This window comes from Sinohyriopsis cumingii, unplaced genomic scaffold, assembly GCF_028554795.1.
Source record: "Sinohyriopsis cumingii isolate HCF-2022 unplaced genomic scaffold, ASM2855479v2 utg000426l, whole genome shotgun sequence".
Lineage (NCBI taxonomy): Eukaryota > Metazoa > Mollusca > Bivalvia > Unionida > Unionidae > Sinohyriopsis > Sinohyriopsis cumingii.
In genome coordinates this window covers 3063816-3088647 of record NW_028315897.1, presented here as the reverse complement: position 1 = coordinate 3088647, position 24832 = coordinate 3063816, and the positions used below count along the sequence as shown (strand labels likewise).

Sequence of the window (24832 nt, the reverse complement as noted above, 5' to 3'; positions counted from 1 at the left end):
TGTTTTCAGGTAGACATACAAGCGCAACAGATGAACCATGTGCAACATATACCAGAATATATACAGTCAAAACAGGTCCTACTTTGTGACCATTTTATACCAACACACGAACCATGTGCAGAATCTACCAGAACATCAAACGTATATACAGTTACTACTTTCTGACCTTATTATATGAACACAGGAACCATGTGCAGCATCTACCAGAACATCAACTGTCTAAACAGTTACTTTCCGACCTTATTATACCAACACAGTTACACATGCAGGTTATGTCATTGGACATGATAATATGTTACTACTACTACTACTACTAGTAATACTACTAATATCACTACTAACTCGGGCTCTGCCAATGTGAACATGTGAGAAAGCTTGCCGGTAGTGTCTCGTGGGTCGGTGGTTCTTTCCGTGGTTTTCCCGGGTTCTTCCTCCACCATTAATACTGGCCACCATGTATAGCCTATCTTGTGCTGAAACATGGCATTAAACCCTATAACAACAACAACAACAACAACAACAACCACTACTAACAGTAATAAAAAATGCTACTACTAATAATAACAATAATAATAATATCAACAGTCTAAACATATATTACCTTATTATGTAAACACAGTTACATAAGCATGGTATGTCATTGGACATGATACTATACTACTACTCCTACTGCTACTAATTATAATAATAACAATACTAATAATAAAATCTGTACTTAGAATCAAAATATAGTAAAATATAAAAAGACATGGACTCGTAAAAATAATCTAAATTAGTCACATGACATATGGCACAGTTATCATGCTTAAGACAACTATTATACACAGACATGCTGAGACACACACAAGACAAATATAACACATATATAAAACACAGCAAGTGACAAAGCACACACACACACAAGACAACTATAATACAGACAGACAAAATACATATGCTACCGCATGTAGAAGACAACTATAACACATACAGACCTAAACACAATATGTGACAGAGCACAAACACGCACACACACACACACACACATATATATATATATATATATATATATATATATATATATATATATATATATATATATATATATGAATCTAAAATACAAAAGTTATATGTGTTGTGATGTGATGTGATTCGGATTTTTAACGTAGCTTTAACAATTTTTCAGTCATATCGCTACGATGTCTGCAATGTGGCAGTTTATAGTGATGTCTAGCACTGGGGCATCATGCCGCAGACATGTAGCATGATGTCCCTCCCAGTCACATTATCCTGACACCGGGCCGACCAGTCCTAACACTAACCTCTTAATGCTGAGCGCCAAGCGAGGCAGCTATTAGTACCATTTTTTAAAGTCTTTGGTATGACTCGGTCGGGGATCGAACCCACGACCTCCCGCATCCAAGGCGGATGCTTTAACCAATAGGCCACTGGAGCGTCTACAAATTTATATATTAGTCTAAAATAAAAATTAAAATTAGATATCATAAAAACTTTACAAATTCTATATTATACTAATATTGGAAAAATTAATTAGACTGAACTTAAAAGTTCTATATTTGAATCTAATTACAAATTCTAAATTAGATTAAAATCAAAAATGCTGTTAGACTATTTAAAAAGTCTAAATTACAATAAAATTTAAAATTATAAATTAGACTAAAGTATAAATTGTATAGTAAGCTAAAATTAAAAATGATATATTAGATTAAATTACATATTCTATTTAGAAAAGGAAAATACTTTAGACAAAAATCAGCATTTCTATATCAGTCTAATTATATATAAAAAAGACTAAAAATTAGATATTTGACTAATTTTAAAATTGGAATGTTAGACTAGATTAAAAATTATATATTAGACTAAACTTAATATATATAAAACAAGTTTAATACCCTAAGGATAACAATTCTATATTTGACTAAAAGTAAAAATTCTATATTAGACTAAATTAAAACTATTTTTATTCAACTAAATTTAAAACTTATATATTATACTAAATTCCATATTAAAATTAATATAAAACCAATATTAGAATAAAATTAAATAATCTATATTTTACTAAGATCTAATAAGTAATTAATCAACTAAAATTATAAAGGCTATATTAGGCCAACAAATGTATATTAGAATAAAATTAAAAATCATATAATCAACTAAAATCAAACACTCAAATTAGACTAAAATTAAAAATAATATAAGAGACTAAAAATAAAAAGGTATTTAATCAACACAAATTACTAATTCTATGTTAGAACAAAAGCATAAAAATATATAATCAAACAAAATTAAAATTTCTATATTAGACTAAAATTAAAATTTTTATATTATAAACAAAGTACAAATTCTGTAGTAGACTAATAATGGAAAAATGTATGCAATCAGCTAAAATTGAAAAAATGTGTGTTAGACTAAATTAAAATATCCATATTGAACAAAAATAAATAAAATATATAGTAAATTAAAATTAAAAACTCTATAATAGACTAAAATTACAATCTCTAAATTAGACTAAACTTAAAAGTTATGTTAGACTAGTTAAAATGCTATATTACCATGAAATAAAAAAAATGTACATTAGACTAAATTAATATTTCTATATTAGGCAAAATTAAATCTTCTGTTTATGACTAAATTAAAAATTATGTTTTAAGCCATAGTTAAAAATTCATAGTAGGCTAAACTGACAATTTTATATAAGACTAAAACTAACAATTGTAAATTAGACTAAAACATCTAAATTGGACTTAAATACAAATATATATATATATATATATATATATATATATATATATATATATATATATATATATATATATATATATATATATATATATATATAATCAAGTAAAATTGCAAATTCTGTGTTCGACTAAATTAAAACAAAGTATATTGAACAAAAATAAAAATTTATATTTGACTAAAAATAAAATTATATATTAGACTAAAATTAAAATTATATATTTGAGTAAAATTAATAATTCTACATAAACCTAAAATGACAGATACTAATGTAGACTAAGACTCAACATTGTCTTAGACTAATATTAAAAACTTTATATTATAATAAAATTAAAAATTCTATATGAGACCAAAATCAAAATTTATATATTAGACTAATATTAAAAATTAGACTAAAAGTAAAAATTTGTATTAGACAATAACTTTATAGAAGTTATTAGATTAAAATTAAAAACTGTATATTAGACCAGTTTTAAATATTATATATTAGTCTAAATTAAAAATGATATATTATACTAAAATTAAGCATCCTATATTTTACTAAGATGTTCAAAAAATTCTTTAACTAATGAAAATTAAAGTTCCATATAAGACTAAAATTAACAGTTTTATATTAGACTAAAATTAAAAATCATGTAGTGGAATAAAAAAGTGAAAATTCTTTAATTGATTAAAATTAAACAATTAATTTAAGACTGAAATAAAGATCTTTTCTTAGAATACAATTAAAAATTAAATTTTGGACTTAAAGTTAAACATTCTGAGATCAACTAAAATTAAAATATCTATAATGGACTAAAATTAAAAATTCTCTCTTAGAATAAAACTCCAACTTCATTAATATACTAATATCAAACAAAATGCTATATTAGACTAAGAATCAAAAATGATGTATTAGAGTAAATTATAAATTATATATTTGAATAAATTAAAATTGTTACATTAGGCTAAAATTAAAATTTCTGTATTTGACTAAATTATAAATTCTATATGAGGCTAAGATATTACTTCTTAGTATTACAAATTAAAATCTTATTTCAGAAATAAATATATCACTAAGAACCAAATCTACTAGAAAATAATATTTCATAATTAATCCATATTACAAAAAAATGAAACTAGTAAAATCTTATTTCAGAAATAGACATGCTAGCTAAAACCAAACTTAAACTAGTACAGTGTAATTACAGTATTGAACATATCACTAAAACCAATTCAAACACTTAAAATCTTATTTTAGAATTAAACATATGACTACAAACCAATTCAAACAAGTAATAAATCATTGAATTCGATGTTGTTTTCACATTAAAGGTAAGACTTGTCAGTCATTTTAAGAAGACTGATATCATAATGGTCTTAATAAAACTAGGAAATAGGTTCCAATCTTATACGGTGTTATATAAATAGTCTTATAAATTTGATCTCATATTATATGTATCCTTTCTTTTATTAAGCAACTGTCAGTGATAATCCATTCAGTTAATAATATTCCAATGACAATACTAAATATTTGATTGGCTGAAGTAAAATAATATGATGGAACGGGTTAAGCAATTACCTGATTAACAATACAATCAGCACATGCCCAGGAAGAGAATTATTCTGCCTGAACATCATGTCTGGAAACTGTGCCTAATGATAAGTCTTTGTTTGATTACATAGGGTGATATGTACAAGTGGAAACTGCTCAAGGAGAAGTGGTTGCCTGATTACACATGGTGATATGTACAAGTGGAAACTGCTCAAGGAGAAGTGGTTGCCTGATTACACAGGGTGATATGTACAAGTGGAAACTGCTCAAGGAGAAGTGGTTGCCTGATTACACAGGGTGATATGTACAAGTGGAAACTGCTCAAGGAGAAGTGGTTGCCTGATTACACAGGGTGATATGTACAAGTGGAAACTGCTCAAGGAGAAGTGGTTGCCTGATTACACAGGGTGATATATACAAGTGGAAACTGCTCAAGGAGAAGTGGTTGCCTGATTACACAGGGTGATATGTACAAGTGGAAACTGCTCAAGGAGAAGTGGTTGCCTGATTACACAGGGTGATATGTACAAGTGGAAACTGCTCAAGGAGAAGTGGTTGCCTGATTACACAGGGTGATATGTACAAGTGGAAACTGCTCAAGGAGAAGTGGTTGCCTGATTACACAGGGTGACATATACAAGTGGAAACTGCTCAAGGAGAAGTGGTTGCCTGATTACACAGGGTGATATATACAAGTGGAAACTGCTCAAGGAGAAGTGGTTGCCTGATTACACAGGGTGATATGTACAAGTGGAAACTGCTCAAGGAGAAGTGGTTGCCTGATTACACAGGGTGATATATACAAGTGGAAACTGCTCAAGGAGAAGTGGTTGCCTGATTACACAGGGTGATACACATAAGGCATAAAGGTTGTATTTTCTTAAGAATGTAGATCATGGGGAAAATTGTTGAATATGCTGAAATAATACTCAAGAAGGGTGAAGCACAAAACCATTGCAAAATCTTTTCCAGGAGAAATGAAAACCTGGAATATAGCTGAGTGCAAAATGAAAACAAATAATACGTCAGCAAATTTAGTTGGCTCTGTGTACATTTAATCCCACCCATTCCACCAACCACCCCTTGTACCTCTTAGCCAACATGCAATATATTGCTGACTTTGTTGAAAACAAACTTATGAACAATACATAACAATTGCCAGCCATACCTCTTATAAATCTACTGAAAACAACATTGCTTACCAATTGTAATGTGGTAAGAGAAAGATTTCTTATTTGTGTGTGTTGCTGAACAGAAACATGCAGAGCAAAATGGAAATGGATAATATTATTTGTCTTATAAAATAATGAGATCCTGAAAAGTTTTTAAATTTCTCTTTAAGATCATAAAGATAACACTATATTGATCGGCTTTATTGTGAGGTACCACATGACATTGTTGATTGATAAACAAGATGGCCGCTATCGCTTAACCGGCTTTAACCAGCTGTTCCGTTTTTTAGTGCCGTTTTGATAATTGTGCTTGTTGGCTGTCTTCATCTACCTTATTGTGTTCATTATGTATTGGCTGTTCAATTCATATGTGTTTCTTCATCTCCTTGTTTTGGAAATGAGAACGATTAGACTTTTTCTGAGCTGTCTTGCTCCACTGTTTTGTGAACAAACTGCCATCACGTGATACTCGCCAGTCCACCCGTTTATGCTATGATGGACTCTCATTAATTGCTTTAAATGATCACTCTTTGGCTCTCCACACTACATTGTGCTCTAGAATAAACGAAGTGGGATTACATTCATCATTAGTTAAATGTAAACAGAAGCGAAACAAGAAACGTTGTTTCAAAGCTGGTCGGCGTAGAACAGGAAGAAGAATTCCACTTATCTCCCTTATTTCGGCTCAACAATATAAAACAAAATTCGACCGTTAATTTAGATAACCTAATTCAAATCCCTATTAATTCGACAACCTTTGTGTCAACTATCAAAGAGATACCTCTGCCTATTGCGTTATTAAATACGCAGTCAGCAGAACAACAGGAAAAGTGCACATAAATAGTTAATTTTATCAACGACCAGACTATGTCTTTTTCCTGACAGAAACATGGCTAAAAACATCAATCGATGATCCCAACTGGGCGGACCTAACACCAACTGTTTACTCCATCAAGTCGTTCTCCCGTAGCTCTCGCGGATGTGGAATTGCTGTCATCACAAAGAATTCCACGATCAAACGGCTTAACCACACCACAACATTCAATTTCGACCACACATCGTTTTAACTAGTCCAAACCACACTCACACTGGAGCAAAGGTCAGTCCATTTGTTGTGCCTATACTGCCCTCCTTCTAGTAGAAAAACAAGCTGGCTGAATCAGTCTTTTTGGAGCAGTTTCCGAATCTCCTGGAGTATGGAAATTCAATAGGTGGCAACCTGATTATTCTTGAAGATTTCAACTTTCACTTTGACTCTCACGAAAACCCCAACAAATCAAAACTCACAGATTCCATTAATGTTTCAACATTAAACAGTTAACCAACCCACCCATAAACATGATCACATTTTAGACTGGATTCTACATAGACCTGATGATAACATTATACGGTCCTCCCTGGTATCCCATGACCTTGCATCATATCACCTCTGCATTATATGCCACCTTGACGTATCAGTCCCTAACCCTCCATCTTTATCTGCTAATAAGAAAAACCTCCGTATGATAAATATAACCAAACTAATGCACGACATCCAAGCAAACCTAACAACTTGCTTACCTCCTCCCGCAGAACAACTCGATAACTGGCTGCGTTCTTCGCTCGACAACATGACCCAGCTACCAAATGCAGAGAATTAATTAAAAAGTGTTCTCCGTGGTATAGCAGTGTTAGGAACCAAATTCGCACTGCTAAAGGAGACTGGCGTAAAGCTGAGAGACTTTGGCTTTCCACCAGACTCAATATTCATATGCAAATATATGAAGCCGCTAAGAAGAATGTCACAAATATAGTTGATGTAGCGAAGCCAGCCCAATACACTACTGAGATCATGGAAAGTTCCTGCTGCAAAGAGCTCTTCGAGATTACTAACAAGCTAATGTAAATGAACAAATCAACACCACTTCCAACTACTTTCTCTCCAGTCGACCTTCCGGACATGTTTGCAAATTTCTTCCGTGACAAAGTACAAACCATTATATATAAGTTTGATACCACGATTTCAAGTGACTCGTCATCACCATACAGTTAGGATACAGAATTTGAGCGGCAACCATTAGCAGCATTTGAACCTGTCGCTATGGATTTCTTACGTAAAATCCTGATGAAGAGTGCACCAAAGTCATGTGAACTTGATCCATTTCCATCATCACTGTTGCTTGAGTGCTTAGATCCAGTATTGCCTTCACAAACTGAGGTCATTAACACCTCTCTCTCATCCGGGTAATTCCCATCATTTTTCAAAACTGCCATTGTAAAGCCTCTGCTGAAGAAACCAACACTTGACCATAGCGATTTAAATAACTACCGCCCAGTTTATAATATCCCATTCATATAAAAAATCTTAGAAAAGGTTGTTCTATCCCAGCTTGTGCCTCATCTGAATTCAAACGGTCTTTTTAGCAATGTACAATCTGCTTATCGCTTTTGCCACATTACTGAAACTACTCTTCTAAAAGTGGTTAATTACATTCTCTCTGCGTTGGATAGCGGAGAGATTACAGTCCTCACCCTCCTTGATTTGTCTGCAGCATTTGACACAATAGACAATTATATATTATTTCACCGTCTCCAGCATGTATTTGACATTCTTGATACAGACTTACTATTGTTCAAGTCATACTTGGTCAACATGACACGAATTGTATCTGCAAATGGAATACACTCCAGCCCAGTTGATCTATGTTGTGGTGTTCCACAGGGGTCTGTTCTTGGACCTGTTCTCTTCATTTTATACACTCAGTCGCTTTCAAGAGTTATATATCATCATATAGTGTCTTACCAACTGTACGCTGATGACACCCTAATATACAAATCTAGACATCCAACTGAAGTTGATGCTACCATCCAAGGTGTAGAGAGGTGCATTTCTGATCATGGATGACATGTAACAAGCTGCAGACGAATGATGATAAAACTGAGACCATTCTGATCAAAACACAAATACTTTCTCATTTACATCATTTACCTCAAAAAAAAAAATAAATAGGTGTTACTCTGGACAGTACTCTCACACTGCACCAAAATGTCATGAACATATGCAAGGCTGCATATCTTGAGCTAAGACGCATCAGCTGAATTCGCAAATATCTGTCAGTTGTTGCCACTAAAACACTAGTGTGTTCATTAGTACTTTCAAGACTTGACTATTGTAACTCAATTATGTCTGATTCATCTCAATATCTGCTTAAGAAAACTTCTAAAAGTTCAAAAGACAGCTGCTCGGATCATACTTAGAGTACCACGATCAGAGAACACGTCCCCGCTGATCTGTATCCCACACTGGCCATCCATTCGATCCAGAATGAATCAAACACAAAATTTGTTCTCTGAGCTACGTTTTACTGTCAGACTCTAGTCCAACATACCTATCCGACCTCACCCATGGGTACACACCAGCAAGATACTTACGCTCCTCTTCTGACAATCATATACTCATTATTCTCACTATGAAAACAAAGTCATATGGAGAGCGTTCTTTCTGCATACTAGGGCCCATCAACGTGGAATGAATTGCCCCCTGAACTTAGACACAAAGATACAGTGATCCCATTCAAGAGTGCTCTCAAAACTCACTTATTTCGACTGCAAGAACAAACTTAAAGACCTAATACTGTTTCCTACCTTAGATATTATCAGCATGTTTTTTTTAAATGTTTTTCTAATGTCATGGTGTTTGTTCTTGTAATCATATCATTAAATTTTTATATCATATAGGTGCTGTTTAATGTTGTAAAGCGCTTAGAGCATCTACAGATTAGGCGCTATATAAAGTCCTCATTATTATTATTATTATTATTATTAGCATTATTATTATTTTCATGTCATAATAGGGACAGCAGTATACTGATTGGCTTTGCAGTAAGGTATCACATGACCATGTCCATGTTATGATAGAGACTTCATTAATCTGATGGACTGAATAAGGAGATATCGCGTGTCTTTAAATTTTAAATTTAAATTAGGTATCACATGTCTTTAAATTTCAGTTTGTGATCATAATGATAGCACTGTACTTTTAAGCATTATATCGAGGTGTAACATGCCCATGTCCATGTTATAAGAATGGCAGTAACATACTTTTTGGCTTTACAGTGAGGTGTCTAATGACCATGTATAAGTTATAATAATGACAGCATTGTACTGGTGGGCTTTACATTGAAGTATCACATGACCATATCCTTGTTATAATGGAGATAGCAGTATATAGGTGGAATTTACTGTGATGTATCACTGCATCCACTAAAAAGTATACTTATTCATTAACTGAAAAGAGCCATATCCAAAAATGTTAAGTTTCATATCATATTTGTGGAATTCAATCTCTCCCCAGGTAATCACAGGTTGGCAGTCTCTATATGTATTTGGAAAAGGCACTTCACTTCCATTTCGATGGCATGATAGGACTAATAAAATAGGTTAAATCTGTATTTAATAATAAAACTGGTAAACAACAACAATTAATTTAGTGCAGATTACAGACAGTTGCAAGTTGTTAACAAACAATACATCTAATATTGGTTATTTAATATTAAAATGATTTGTTGCCTCCTCTCTCTCTTTATATATATATATATATATATATATATATATATATATATATATATATATAATTTTGGTTGACTTTTCTCTTTTATTTTCCATTTTGACCAAGATAAGAAAAATAACGAGAAAAATCGTACAAAACATTTTTGTTTATATCAATAATATGACTTTAGACCCAAAGTTTTGGTACGAAAACAACTTTTTACTCTCTAAGTTTGCATCTACTAAATGAAATATTTTACTCATCAAAATAATCCATCGATCTACACATTCACCTACCTATATGTCAGTACCTGTATCCTTCTATTCATCCATAAATAAATATAGATAAAAACAATATTCGATAAACTAAACACCATGCTTTTTTATTGCACCCATCTCAGCCGGATAACTTTAGCAGGCAATTACATGCATTACAACGATATCAGAGACCCATCACGGACATCACATTGTTCACGAAACTTGAAAAGAATAAATAAATGTAATCTGAATAAAATAACTCGTTTAACTGCTTGAGGTTAATATTACAAATCATAAATCCTTTTAATTAAAAACTATAAACTCACCCTGTAGCTTTAAATGGATAATAGAGGTAATATTGGAAATATCGATATTGAAGGGGCTCGAAGAAAAGAATCCATGCTTCCTCTAAGAGCAGTGAAATTATATTAGAACTTAAGACCCATACCACGTACACATTATCCAAAACTAGCTATTATTGATTTCTAGAGTTCTAAAACTATGTTCAACTACAAAGAAGGAAAATAAAGAAAGCGAAAATGTATGAAAAATAGATATAATCTCTCTCTCTCTCTCTCCTTAATATAGTTTGATTGCATGGAATTGTTTTATTGATAAATGAATAGGTAGGCACATACAGAAAAAGAGAGAGAGAATGTTCTTCATAAGAAATCATGGGAAGAAAAATAATAAAATCATATAGAAGGATATATATCAACCCTGTCTAGTGTAAGGAAGATCATTGTATCAACTATGTTTTAAAGTTACTGTTAATCACACAATACCTTTTTCCGACTTAAAAATCTAACCTTAGTCACCCACGATTTGGTACGAAAACTTATTTTATACTCTCCAGGTTTGCAACTACCTAATGAAATGTTTACTCAGCAGAAATATTCGTCGATCTACACACCTACCTACATATAGGGCAGTACATGCATCTTTATATTCATCCATGCTTTAGAGAGTCTATAAGATATGCATAGAACGAAAAGCCAAGGTCTTTAGTGCATCCCTCTGAGTCGAATAACTTTAGCAGGTAATTACGTCATACATACATACGTCATACATACAATACAACGATATTTGATACAAATCACAAACAATAAAGCATTTAGGGCAAATGAAAAGAACGAATAAATGTAATCTGAATAAAAAGCACTCGTGTAATTGCCTGAAGTTAATATTTCAGACCATAGTATGTTTAAATTATAAACCTATAATGTAAGCTTGTAGGTTTAAACGGATAATGGAGGCAATATTGGAAATTTCAATATTGAATGGGCTCGAAGAAAAAAAAAAAAAAACATACTTTCCTCTTACAGTAGCGTAATTATATTTGAACTAATGGCCCAGATAAGAATAATGTTTTCCGAAAATAGCTATGACTGAATTCTATCTTTCTAAAACTATGTTCAAAAACAAAGAAGGAAAATAAAATCTAAAACGAGAAAGGTATAAAAACTGAGTGAATCTCTCTCTTTATCTCTCCATCTTATATTTTGACTACATGGAATTGTTGTATAGATAAATCAATAGGTAAGCAGAGAGAGCGAGCGAGAGAGAGAGAGAGAGAGAGATTGGACATCAAAAGAAAACATGAGAGGACACATAATACAATCACAGACACATATAGGAATATGAATGTCACCAATATCAGTTGAAGAGAAGTGATTGTAAGCAGAAATTAATTGGCTTGTGTAGCAAGCTGTAAGGCCCCATGACAGTGTCAGTTTGTAACCAGTTAGGCCCCACGCCAGTGTCAGCTTGTAACCAGTCTGACCCCACGACAGTGTCAGCTTGTAACCATTATGGTCCTAATGACAGTATCAGCTTGTAACCAGTATGGCCACATGACATTGTCAGCTTGTAACCACTATGACCCCATGACAGTGACAGCGTGTGACCAATAAGGCCCCATGACAGTGTCAGTTTGTGACCAGTATGGCTCCATGACAATGTCAGCTTGCAACCAGTATGGCCCATGGCAGTGTCAGCTTGTAACCAGTTTGACGACATGACAGTATCAGCTTGTATTCAGTATGGCCCCATGAAAGTGTCAGCTTGTAACCAGTATGGCTCTATGACAGTGTCACCTTCTGACCAGCATGGCTCAATGTTAGTGTTTTCCTGTAAGCCAGATTGTCTCCATGACAGTTGAGATAAACACTGGTGTTATACAATATAAGCAGTGTGTGGCTCATTTAAGCACAACTTTCACACTTCTCAACATTAAATATTCAATTTCAGTGATTCATTCATATATATATATATATATATATATATATATATATATATATATATATATATATATATATCAGTGGTAAACAAAATGGGATATATTTTAATACATACATGAATACATAAAGGACATGTAGGGTTGCTAGGCACAATAAATGACTGTAAAAATGTTTTAATATCACGTTTAGTGATTTTTGTATTAGTAATATATTGTTAATTTGGGTGATTGTGACTGACATCACATCAAGTGCCCGAATATAGCGTAACTCTACTGCCAAAGTACTTGTGTAAGTGATAGTCGCAATTCACCCGCCATAATACTTTAGAACGTTTCTAAGATGTTGTTAAGTGTCAATCGATATACTCGTGTGTTTCCCTAACACACTTACGACTTAGGTTTTTCCCATTAATCTCTGCGTAGGACCAGTTGGTCTCAAAGTTATACATACCAGTCGTGTGCTGTATTTTGGTAGACGCATTCCGACCGGCAGAGAGACTATCTATAAGAAATAAGAGAATAGTGAAATAAGAGAGCTAATACGACCGCGGTATGCTTACTATATAGATCACAATATAATAATATAAACCATTACAGACGATATAATATTCCAAATGATATGAAATAACCCTACAATATATTCTTCAATGTTGAAGATTGATCCCACCCGTAGACTTAAAAATGCTATGCTTCAATAATAATAATAATAATAATGAGGACTTTGTAAAGCGCCTAATCTTTAGAAGCTCTAAGCGCTTTACAACTTTAGACAACACCTATAAGATAAGAAACATAATAATATTATTACAGAAACAAACAACATACAATTAGAAAAACATTAAAAAATTAAAAAACATGTTGAGAATATTTCAGGTAGGAAACATTATTAGGTCTTTAAGTTTGTTCTTTCTGTCGAAATAAGTGAGTTTTAGTGGTATCAACTGACAGATATTTGCGAATTCAGCTGATGCGTCTTAGCTCAAGATATGCAGCCTTGCATATGTTCATGACATGTTGGTGCAATGTGAAAGTACTGTCCAGAGTAACACCTAGGTTTCGTACTGACTGTGTGAATTTAATGTTGGCGTTTCTGATATTTGTTGTTTTAGGTAAAGGATGTGAATGAGAAAGTCTTTGTGTTCTCATCAGAATGACCTCAGTTTATCATCATTCATCTGCAACTTGTTACAAGTCATCCATGATTTCACATCAGAAATGCACCTCTCTGCACCTTGGATCGTAGCATCAACGTCAGTTGGGTGGCTAGTTTTGAATATTTGCGTGTCATCAGCGTACAATTGATGAGACACTGGATGATTATCTATGGCACTTGAGAGCGACTGAGTGTACAAAATGAAGAGAACAGGTCCAAGAACAGACCCCTGTGGAGCACCACAACATAGGTCGACTGGGCTGGAGTGTATTCCATTTGCAGATACAATTTGTGTCCTGTTGACCAAGCAGGACTTGAACCACAGTATGGCTGTATCATGAATGCCAGATACATGCTGGAGACCCTGAAGTAATATATCATGGTCTATTGTGTCAAATGCTGCAGACAAATCAAGGAGGGTGAGGACTGTAATCTTTCCTCTATCCAGTACAGAGAGAATGTCATTAACTACTTTTAGAAGTGTAGTTTCAGTAATGTGGCAATGGCGATATGCAAATTTTACATTGCGAAATAGACTGCTTGAAATTAGATGAGATACAAGCTGGGATAGAACAACCTTTTTCTGAGATTTTTTAAATGAATGGGAGATTAGAAACTGGGCGGTAGTTATTTAAATCGCTATGGTTTAGTGTTGGTTTCTTCAGCAGAGGCTTTACAATGGCAGTTTTGAAAAATGATGGGAATTCCCCAGATGAGAAAGAGGTATTAATAACATCAGTTAGTGAAGGCAATACTGGATCTAAGCACTCAAGCAGCAGTGATGTTGGAATTGGATCAAGTTCACATGACTTTGGTGCACTCTTCATCAGGATTTTACGTACGAAATCCATAGAGACAGGTTCAAATGCTGCTAATGGTTGCCGCTCAAATTCTGTATCCCACTGTATGGTGACGACGAGTCAATTGAAATTGTGGTGTCAAGCTTATCTCTAATGGTTTGTACTTTGTCACGGAAAAATTTTGCAAACATGTCCGGAAGGTCGACTGGAGAGAAGGTAGTTTTAAGTGGTGTTGATTTGTTCCTTGACATTAGCTTGTTAGTAATCTCGAAGAGCTCTTTGCAGCTGGAACTTTCCATGATCTTAGTAGTGTAGTGGGCTGATTTCGCTACATCAACTATATTTGTGACGTTCTTCTTACCTAATAGCAGTGGGAAGTTGGTTCCTAACACTGCTATACCACGGAGAACACTTTTTTATTAATTCTCTGCATTTGGTAGCTGGGTCATGTTTGTCGAGCAAAGAACGCAGCCAGTTATCGAGTTGTTCTGCGGGAGGAGGTAAGCAAGTTGTTAGGTTAGCTTGGATGTCGTGCATTAATTTGGTTCTATTTATCATACGGAGATTTCTCTTAGTAGCAGATAAAGGTGGAGGGTTAGGGACTGATACGTCAAGATGGCATATAATGCAGAGGTGATCTGATGCAAGGTCATGGGATACCAGGTAGGACCGGAGAATGTTATCATCAGGTCTATGTAGAATCCAGTCTAAAATGTGACCATGTTTATGATGGGTTGGTTAACTGACTGTTTGAGGTTGAAAACATTACTGGAATCTAGGAGTTGTGATGTCTTTGAGTTTCCGGGACATTCAAAGTGAAATTTGAAATCTCCAAGAACAATTAATTTGCCACCTATCGAATTTCCATAGTCCAGGAGATTCTGAAACTTCTTTAAAAAGAGAGAGTCAGCCAGCTTGTTTTTTTTTTTTCACTCGCAGGAGGGCGGTATAGGCAGAAAAAAATGTACTGACCTTTGCTCCAGTGTGAGTGTGGTTTGGACTAGTTCAAACGATGTGTGGTCGAAAATGAATGTTGTGGTGTGGTTCAGACGTTTTATCATGGAGTTATTTGTGATGACAGCAATTCCACCTCCGCGATAATTACGGGGAACGACTTGACGGAGTAACCAGTCGGTGTTAGATCCGCACACTTGGGATCATCGCCTGATGTTTTAGCCATGTTTCTGTCAAGAATAATATGTCAACATTTTCGTCGTTGATAAAATTAACAATTTCTGTGCGTTTTTCCGGTGATCCTACTGACTGGGCATTGAATAATGCAATGCGCATAGGTATTTCTTGGATAATTGACATAAAGTTTGACGAATTAATTGGGATTTGAATTAGGTTGTCTAAGTTAACGGTCGAAATTTTTTTAAATGGCTGTGTCGAAATAAAGGAGATAACTGGAATTCTTCTTCCTGTTCTACGCCGGCCAGCTTTGAAACAACGTTTCTTTTTTCGCTTCTGTTTACATTTGGGTAATGAAGAATGTAGTCCCAGTTCTTTTAGTCTAGAGCACAATGTAGTGTGGAGAGCCAAGGAGTGAACATTTAAAGCAATTAATGAGGGTCCATCGTAGCATAAACGGGTTGACAGGCGAGTATCACGTGATGGCAGTTTGTTCAAAAACAGTGGAGCAAGACAGCTAAGAAAAAGCCTAATTATTCTCGTTTCCAAAACAAGGAGATGAAGAAACACATACGAATTTAACAGCCAATACATAATGAACACAATAACGAAGATGAAACCAGGCAACGAGCACAAATATCGTGAAAACGGCACTAAAAAGCGGAACAGCTGCTTCAAGCCGGTTAAGCGATAGCCGCCATCTTGTTTATATACATGTATATATAGAAAGAGAGCGTTGGTTTAACCGATGATCTACATCTATATTGACTCGAGTGATAAAACAATAATGCATTATACTATTATATAATTGTTGCATATGGAAATTCAAATAAATACATGTATTAAAATATCAGATCTGTTTTTGCGGTAAATAACTAAACATGTATAGAAGGGAGCATTCATTGTATTATTCTTTAAGGGAGTACTCATTATTTCCATATTACATTAAAGTGATATTTAGTTGGCTATACAGAAGGTAAATAATTTGAAATTTATATTTCAAAGTAGGAGTGCGTTCTGGACCATAACAATACTAAACTCACTGAGAAAGACATTCGAGTGGTATCGTTTTTCATGTGTTCTGCAATTCAATTCGTTTTGGGTTGTACTCTTTCTTGAGAAATAGATTATGAATGTGCAGTGATTGTTTCATTATGTACGTTCTTAAATTTGCTCTGAGCCACACATTTATGTAATTAAAGAATTTTTGGAATTATCGAAACGCCTAGACGTATTTCAGAGTTCTGATTTCATTCTTGATCCGTTCATGCATATGGCACAGTTAATGTTTACCATTATTAGCGTTTATCAAACTAAAACTTAAATAGCTTTCATGTCTTGTGATTAAAATCTCAATTTGACATCTAGTGAAAGCTGACTTTGTGCATACGTAAAGCTCGGGACGCTACAACAGTGTTAGCTTGTAAGCAGTTTGGCTTCATGACAGTTTCCACTTGTGACCAGTGAGGCTCCATGACAATGTTAGCCTCTAAAGAGTATGGATCCTTGATAGAGTCACTTTGCCACCAAGATGACTCCAAGAGTGTCAGCTTGTAACCAGCTATTTCTTAATTTAGATTCATTGGAAAATGTTTCATATTTAAGATTCATAAATTATATAATACATAGTACATCAGTCAAATCATATTTAACTACTAGAACATAAACACAATTATATTTTAATCAAATTTTATCTAAGAAAAAATATTTTATGTTTGCAGACCACTTATATGTTGTACCTGATATCCAGACAGTTTTATCTTCAATCATCATATACATTTAGGCATGACTCTTAGCATTGTATCATTGAGAAAGACAAATTATTATCCATTCGTTTATGAAAATCAATTGTTAAATGTCCATTGTCAATGTATAAATATGCAGTTATAGTACACAATAGGTTTGTTAAATTTGGCAAAAGAAGATTTAATAAAAAAAAACAGTTACTCAATAGTTGTTTTTGTATCTCTTATGAAGAAATTATGTTAAAATAAAAATTAATGTTTTCTTTAGATAATTCTATTTGATGCACTATATTTTACATTTATTGAAGATTTAAATAATTTATGTTGCTTTGTGTGAGCTGTTAAAGAATCATAGTAATATTTATTCATATCCATGATATGCTCAATGTGTTGTAATGTCAGTTATATAGTCAATGTGGTGTAATGGCCATGATATGCTCAGTGTGTTATAATATACATGATATAGTCAATGTGGTGCAATGGCCATGATATGCTTAACGTGGTATGATGTCCATTATATGATTAATGTAGTGTAATATCCATGATATACTCAATGTGGTGTAATAGCCATAATACACTCAATGTCGTGAAATGTTCATGACATGCACAATGTGGTGTAATGTCCACACTCAATGTCGTGAATTGTTCATGACATGCATAATGTGGTGTAATGTCCATGATATACTCAATGTGGTGAAATGTTCATGACATGATCAATGTGGTGGAATGTCCATAATCTGCTAAATGTGGTGTAATTCCCATGTTCTGCTCAATGTGGTGCAATGTCCATGATCTGATCAACATAGTATAATGTCCATGGTATCCTCAGTGTTGTGTAATGACCAGGGTCTGCTCAGTATGGTGTATAAATCCATGATCTACTCAGTGTGGTAACTACTAATTAGAGTTTTAAACATTAAGTGAGATTTCATTCAAGTTTGCGTAGACGAAATGAAAGCATTAAGGCTAATGTCTTTATTTAAATCACTGATTTGTTGTGTTAATCCAAAGTATGGATAATGATTCGTTATGTATACTAATATTCATGAAACTGCCTTTCTTCCGTTTTGTTATATCTGTACCTTTTTATCTGGTTCGGTGTTTTCTATAGATAGATACTACATATGCAGCCAAGCATGTTAGATTTCAAACATGATATCTATATTATCGTATGTTCCTTTCAAAGTCCTGTAAAATACCATAGATTGCTTATCCAATTAGTGTAGACTTGCAGATAGCTTCAATAACCATTATAAATGCAGGCATTAGCAATTCTCGCTTATTTTGATATAATCTGCAGTGCATATATGCTAGTTGTATGCGCTGTTAAAGTGAAGTAATAATGTTACATTACAATCAGTGTATTTTTAGGAAAATTTAATATATACTGCGTGTTTTCACTTTTGTCCTTGATGAATGTGCCTACCTGATTTATGTGAGGTTTCTAAGAAGTACTTCATATCAGTCTTCACAAATCTGAGAAGAGATTGCACCAAAATATATCAACATTTTGTACCTAGTGCTTTGTGGAACATTAGCAGTTTACATGATTTTTGTTTGTTCCAAGTCTGGACTGTTATATAATGAAATGACATAAACCATTCTTGTCGTATAAACAGGCCTATTTTATGTGTGTTTGTGTGTCTGACTTGGATGTTTAACGTAGCTTAACAATTTGTCAGTCATATCGATACAATGTCTGCAGTGGGACAGTTTATAGTGAGATCTAGCAATGGGACATCACGATATATATATATATATATATATATATATATATATATATATATATATATATCTTGAGAGAGAGAGACCTTTATGGAGTTATGTCCTCTACAACCACACTTTATAGGATCATCAAGTACACATTCAACTTCATGATCATTTTAAGCACTTTAAGTTACTGTTCAGTACCTGGATTCAAGCAACTGCTCCCATTTCCAATGCTAATGAGTGAACCCTTCACTTAAACCATAACCGTGTGTAAAATACTACAGCTAAGTGGTGTGTTTCGACTGGTTGGCCTGATGTCAGGATAATGTAACTGGGTGGGACATCATGCTACAAACTGGCAGCACGATGCCCCAGTGCTAGACATCACAATAACCTGCCACACTTCTACGTTAAACATTATGTGAATACATGTTTTTGACATGAAAATAAAAACATACACTCATGCACCTGCTATTGGAACATGAGTACATTCCAATCAACCAGTCATGGCTTTTGGGTCATAGCAGAGAATTTAACTAACATAAATCTATGTAATGTATTGCTATACATACTCATAGGACAGGCCCCCGAAATTCGGATATTTTTATCCATGGTAATATGACACCCCAGATGAATATCCCTCTGATATCAACATCCCAAACCCATGACTGTGTGAACCTGATGAGTAGTTCCAGTCTGGTTTAAACTACGGTATGCACCGACTTGTTAATTCACAGAATTTCCAAACAATGCAATTGATGTAAGTCTATATGACAATACAATGATCGTCATTTTACATGTATTTCAGTCTACTGCAAAGGCTTATAACTTCGTGTTTTTCCAGCCACATATGAACATTTCAAATGGTGTTTTAAATAGTCCAAATAACTGTTGTTACACCCCACATCGTGATTTGTTGACCTCAAACAATGATGCACCTGCAGTTGCATTTCAATGAATGGGCATTTTAAAAGCAAAAGGATCACATAATAATTTTAGAAATTCTAAGACGGTAAACACATTAGCGTTTGCTGGGCCTCCATTTGTACATATTACTCTCTTTTCCTTGAACACATTTATACCAAATATGTTTATCATCTATTGCAGACTGAACTTAATTAACGAACTTAATCATTTAAAAACAAATATTAATAATATCTAAATACAAGATTGTCAAATTTACATAATAAATTTCGTACATATTTAAATCCAAATCACAGTCCAATTATAGTCATTAAACGCACACACACACACACACACACACACACACACACACATTAATACCGTGTCTCAGTTTGAAGTTCTGCTTATGAGAAAATAAATTAATTTATATTGATTTAATTTCGAAATTAAGCTTGGTGTTATTGATTTCCCCGTACACATGGTATAAATCGGAAACTTGACATGGGTTTCTGATGTTCACGACACATATTAAATTGGAACATTAACTTGTTATTGATGTCCATTACACAAACTTAATACCGTAATCTTTCCTTGGTGTCATTGGTATTCCCGTAAATACACGTTGAATTTGAACCTTTACTTTGCATTTTTGATATCCCATGCACGCACTAAAATATAACTTTCATTGTGTGCTATAGATGTGACCGTACACACAATTTGAATTGTAACATTTTTATGGTGTTATTGATGTCCTCGTACACACATTGTACTAGGTGTTTTTGGTGTCCCCAGTACACACACTTTACTGGGTGCTATTGATGTTCCCGTATATACACTTTGTTGGATGTCTGTATACACACTCACATTTTAAATTAGAGCATATGCATTGTGTTATTGATATCCACCCACACATGCTTTAAATCAGATCCTTTAGTATTCCTGATTTCCACGCGCACACACATTAAACCTGAATGTTTACATAGTGTTGTTCATGTCCCTGTAAACCTTACGTTAAAACCTTTTCTTGGTGATATTGATGTTCCTCTACGCATGCTTTAAATCAGAACCTTCACTTGCTGTTATTGATTACACCGTATAAGCGCATTAAATAATAACAGATATGTGATGGTGTTGGCGTTCACGTGCATATAATTTAAATATGTAACTTTAGCTGGTGTTACTGATGCCTTCGTACGCACACTTTCAATTACTACCTTTATTTGGATCTATTGATGTCCCGGTAAACACAATTTTGAATCAAAACCTTCACTTTGCTGTTAGTGATGTCACACACTTTAAATCAGAACCCTTAATAGGTGTTATTGATATCCTCTTACTCACATAATCCATGCTTTGAACATACAAAGTGGCTAACATTCATTTCCTTACATGTGTCTCCTTATCGTTCTCCATGCGTGTTTGTCTACACAACAGAGAGGCAGACTGACAGACTGATATATATTGACATAGACAGAGAGTATATCAAATGTTCCTAAATATATCACATACTATATAATCAATGCCTCTCTATCTCAATTTCTCTCTCTCTCTCTCTCTCTCTCTCTCTCTCTCTCTCTCTCTCTCGCACTCTTACTTCACCTATAGTATTATGCTGACATTGTATAAGATACACAAGACTTAAAAAAAACAAAAAAAACATTTTATTGTAATTAAAGTAAAATTTATGGGTGTGATAATCCTGAACAAAATATGTTCACCGACTTTTGTACAGATTGTGATCATCAGTGTCCACGTGACTGACAACCAAGTTAAAAGATCCAAAAGATATCATTCTCAAAATCAACAGCTTTGTTTTAATGAACAATACATTTTTATGCCGGTAAAAGTATATTGTCATGCTAACTACCTCGTCTCATTTTCTTTAAAAAGGCACGTAGCGAAGTGTGTGATTTTCTATAACTTAATATGTCATTGTTTGGAATTAACGCTGTATTCTGTATATCCTGATCAACATTAATACTTCCCTAAATGCCACATTCTGATGAAGCATATTTGTCCTTACAAAAAGGTTGTTGTGAGTGATTGATTCCAAATAAAATATTGTTTCTTATTTACAATCAGCTTGAGAATAAATTAAAACAATGTAATTTGAGCGCGCACACTTCTAATCAATCTATCTAGTTGGTAAAATAGTTGTAATTAGTTTTTTTAATCTTTGGATTAATTTTATTTTCAATCTTTAGATTAATAGAAATTCTTTTCATACATATTTGTATTAAGACCTCGTGGAATTCAAATTCATAAAAAAGGTAATAGGAAAACATAGGAAATGAAGCAGAATAGATCGATATATTAATGCACATCATAACATACATACATAGGAAATATATCAAAAACAAAACAAAGTTGAATACATACATACTAAGAAATATGCGTTAAGATTTTAAATTGTGCACATAAATGTGAAGCTATGCTTGTACACTCTGGAAAAGACTTTGTCAAATAAACATACATGCATATAAACATCATATATACAAACATCATACATACAAACATACATACACAAATACATTCATATATACATACATACATACATCCATCCATCCATACATACATACATACATACATACATACATACATACATACATACATGCATACATACACACACACATACATACATACAAACATACATACACAAATACATACATAGATACATACATACATGCATACATACATACATACATACATATGTACATACATATATACATACATGCATGTATGCATGGATGCACGCACACATGCATAGGCACGCACGCACACACACATACATGCATACATACATACATACATACATACATACATACATGAATGCATTCATACGTGTACGTACATTCATGCATAGATACATACATCAATAAATACATACATACATACATACATACATACATACATACATACGAAATATAAAAGGATACATACCAAAAACAAAACAAAGATGAATATTTACATACACACATACATAACAACAAATATGCGTTGAGGTTTTAAATTGTGCACATAAATGTGAAGCTATGCTTGTACACTCTGGAAAAGACTTTGTCAAATAAACATACATGCATATAAACATCATACATATTTACAAACAAACATACATACATACATACATACATACATACATACATACATACGAAATAGAAAAGCATATATACCAAAATGAAAACAAAGATGAAAGCTTACATATATAAATAAATACCAACACATTTAAAATGTAAAAGATATGCTTTTCAAATAAACATGCATGCATATAAACACACACACACACAAAGACACACACACATACATACATACATACATACAAAATGGTATCATGCCAAACCTATTTAGTTCCACAAGTTTCCACGATTATTATGCAATTGTTTGTATTAATATAGCTCGTCTTGTGAATACGCTAGTTGAGTCAGTATTTATCTTGTATATGTTCATGGTCCTGTGTCGTGTATCATAGTCATACAATATATATAATCCGTGTTTTTATTAACCTGGCGTTATCGTTGCTGAAGAGAAATAAAGTCAGTCCGTATGTCATATATACATGCACACAAGCACCCACACATGCATGCAAACATATAAGCATGATTTCGTTTGTCATTTTGACAGAGATACACATATTGTTACAATTGTATGATTTCACTTTCTTTTTTAGATTTCAAGATTCACGTCAATCACACAACAATAATGACTGACTGACAATTATGTAGTATTATCAGCAACAGTCAAATGTTTAGTTATCAGAGCCATACTACGATAATATGCTCGTTAACTCTAACTACATATTTGTATGATTGCAGGTAATGAGATGTTTCGTTTTGTCAATATGGTGGCTGTCACATTGCTAGTCTTTCATTTTTGTCAATTTTATGTTGTATTTCGTGATGTCGTTTAATATTAAATTTGATTAATGTGATGTATTCTCTACTGAAGAGGAAATAACATCAGTCAGTCAGTCAGTCAGTCAGTAAATTGTACTTACGATGCAAAAGAGCTCAGGTTTACAATTGAAACGTATTGTCCAATTAACATATTCAGAATTGGCTTAAACAGCAATAATTGAATAATTTGTTACTAATAATGATTAGTTATTTCGACAAATACAGGGGCAGAATATTGTAATAAATTTAGAATATGTGCACTTGGTTGTAGTGCCCCGTTTTAAGCAATTCTTAGATTTGTGTGATTACTTGTTTCATTATTGGAATTCGGCGCCGTGGAAATATTCCTGGCCCGAACTAATGAGCTAATGAATAGGAGCAAACGTCACGGATTGAAGTGCTAGTGTGTTTCCATGATGTCCCGGTTCACTAGTAGTGAATTCCGACCAAAACCGAATGAATGTCCCTGTCGTAAAATAGTACATATTAAAATCTAGTGGTATACATTGGTAGCGTGACTGCAAGGACAGCACTTACGGTATTAAACCGGTAAATTACACAAGGGCATAAATAAAAAGGGACTTGACAGACACCGTTTATGTCGCCATGTGGGCGAATATGGTGCAGTTATATCGGCGAAATGTGCCTGGAAAGCATACATTGACTGGCCTAAGGTGGCGGAGTTAAAATAGTTTCCATTGTTAGGGAGTACTCATATATGTTCTAAGGCGTGAACGGTTGGTGGTACGGAAACATAATGAAGCCAAAACACGCAGATGTACGGTTGATAGATAGTTGGCAGTTTGGTTTATCTGTGGTCTTGCAGTAATTAGAGGAAAATTTAGGTATAGAATGGACACGTCGGGCTTTCTGATTTACAACTGAGGTTGTATGGAAGTCTTTGGAAAGTCGGTGAAACTTATGACTTCTAGCGAGAATCGCGCCAGGGTTTGACAACCGCTCGGTCAAGTAAATACCCATGTACGTGTAACAATATCCCTGCCATTGATATGCTACTATTTCACCTTTTC

The 24832-nt window shown here is 33.6% G+C and overlaps 1 long non-coding RNA gene across 1 annotated transcript in view; it reads right to left on the bottom strand.

The window, feature by feature from the left end:
- The window catches only part of LOC149774082 (uncharacterized), a 101439-nt gene that overhangs the window by 7137 nt on the left and 69470 nt on the right, over nucleotides 1–24832 (bottom strand). Inside the window, exon 2 of the long non-coding RNA XR_016416975.1 lies at nucleotides 12921–12971. This is a non-coding gene — a long non-coding RNA (uncharacterized LOC149774082). The remainder of the gene's footprint in view (nucleotides 1–12920; nucleotides 12972–24832) is intronic.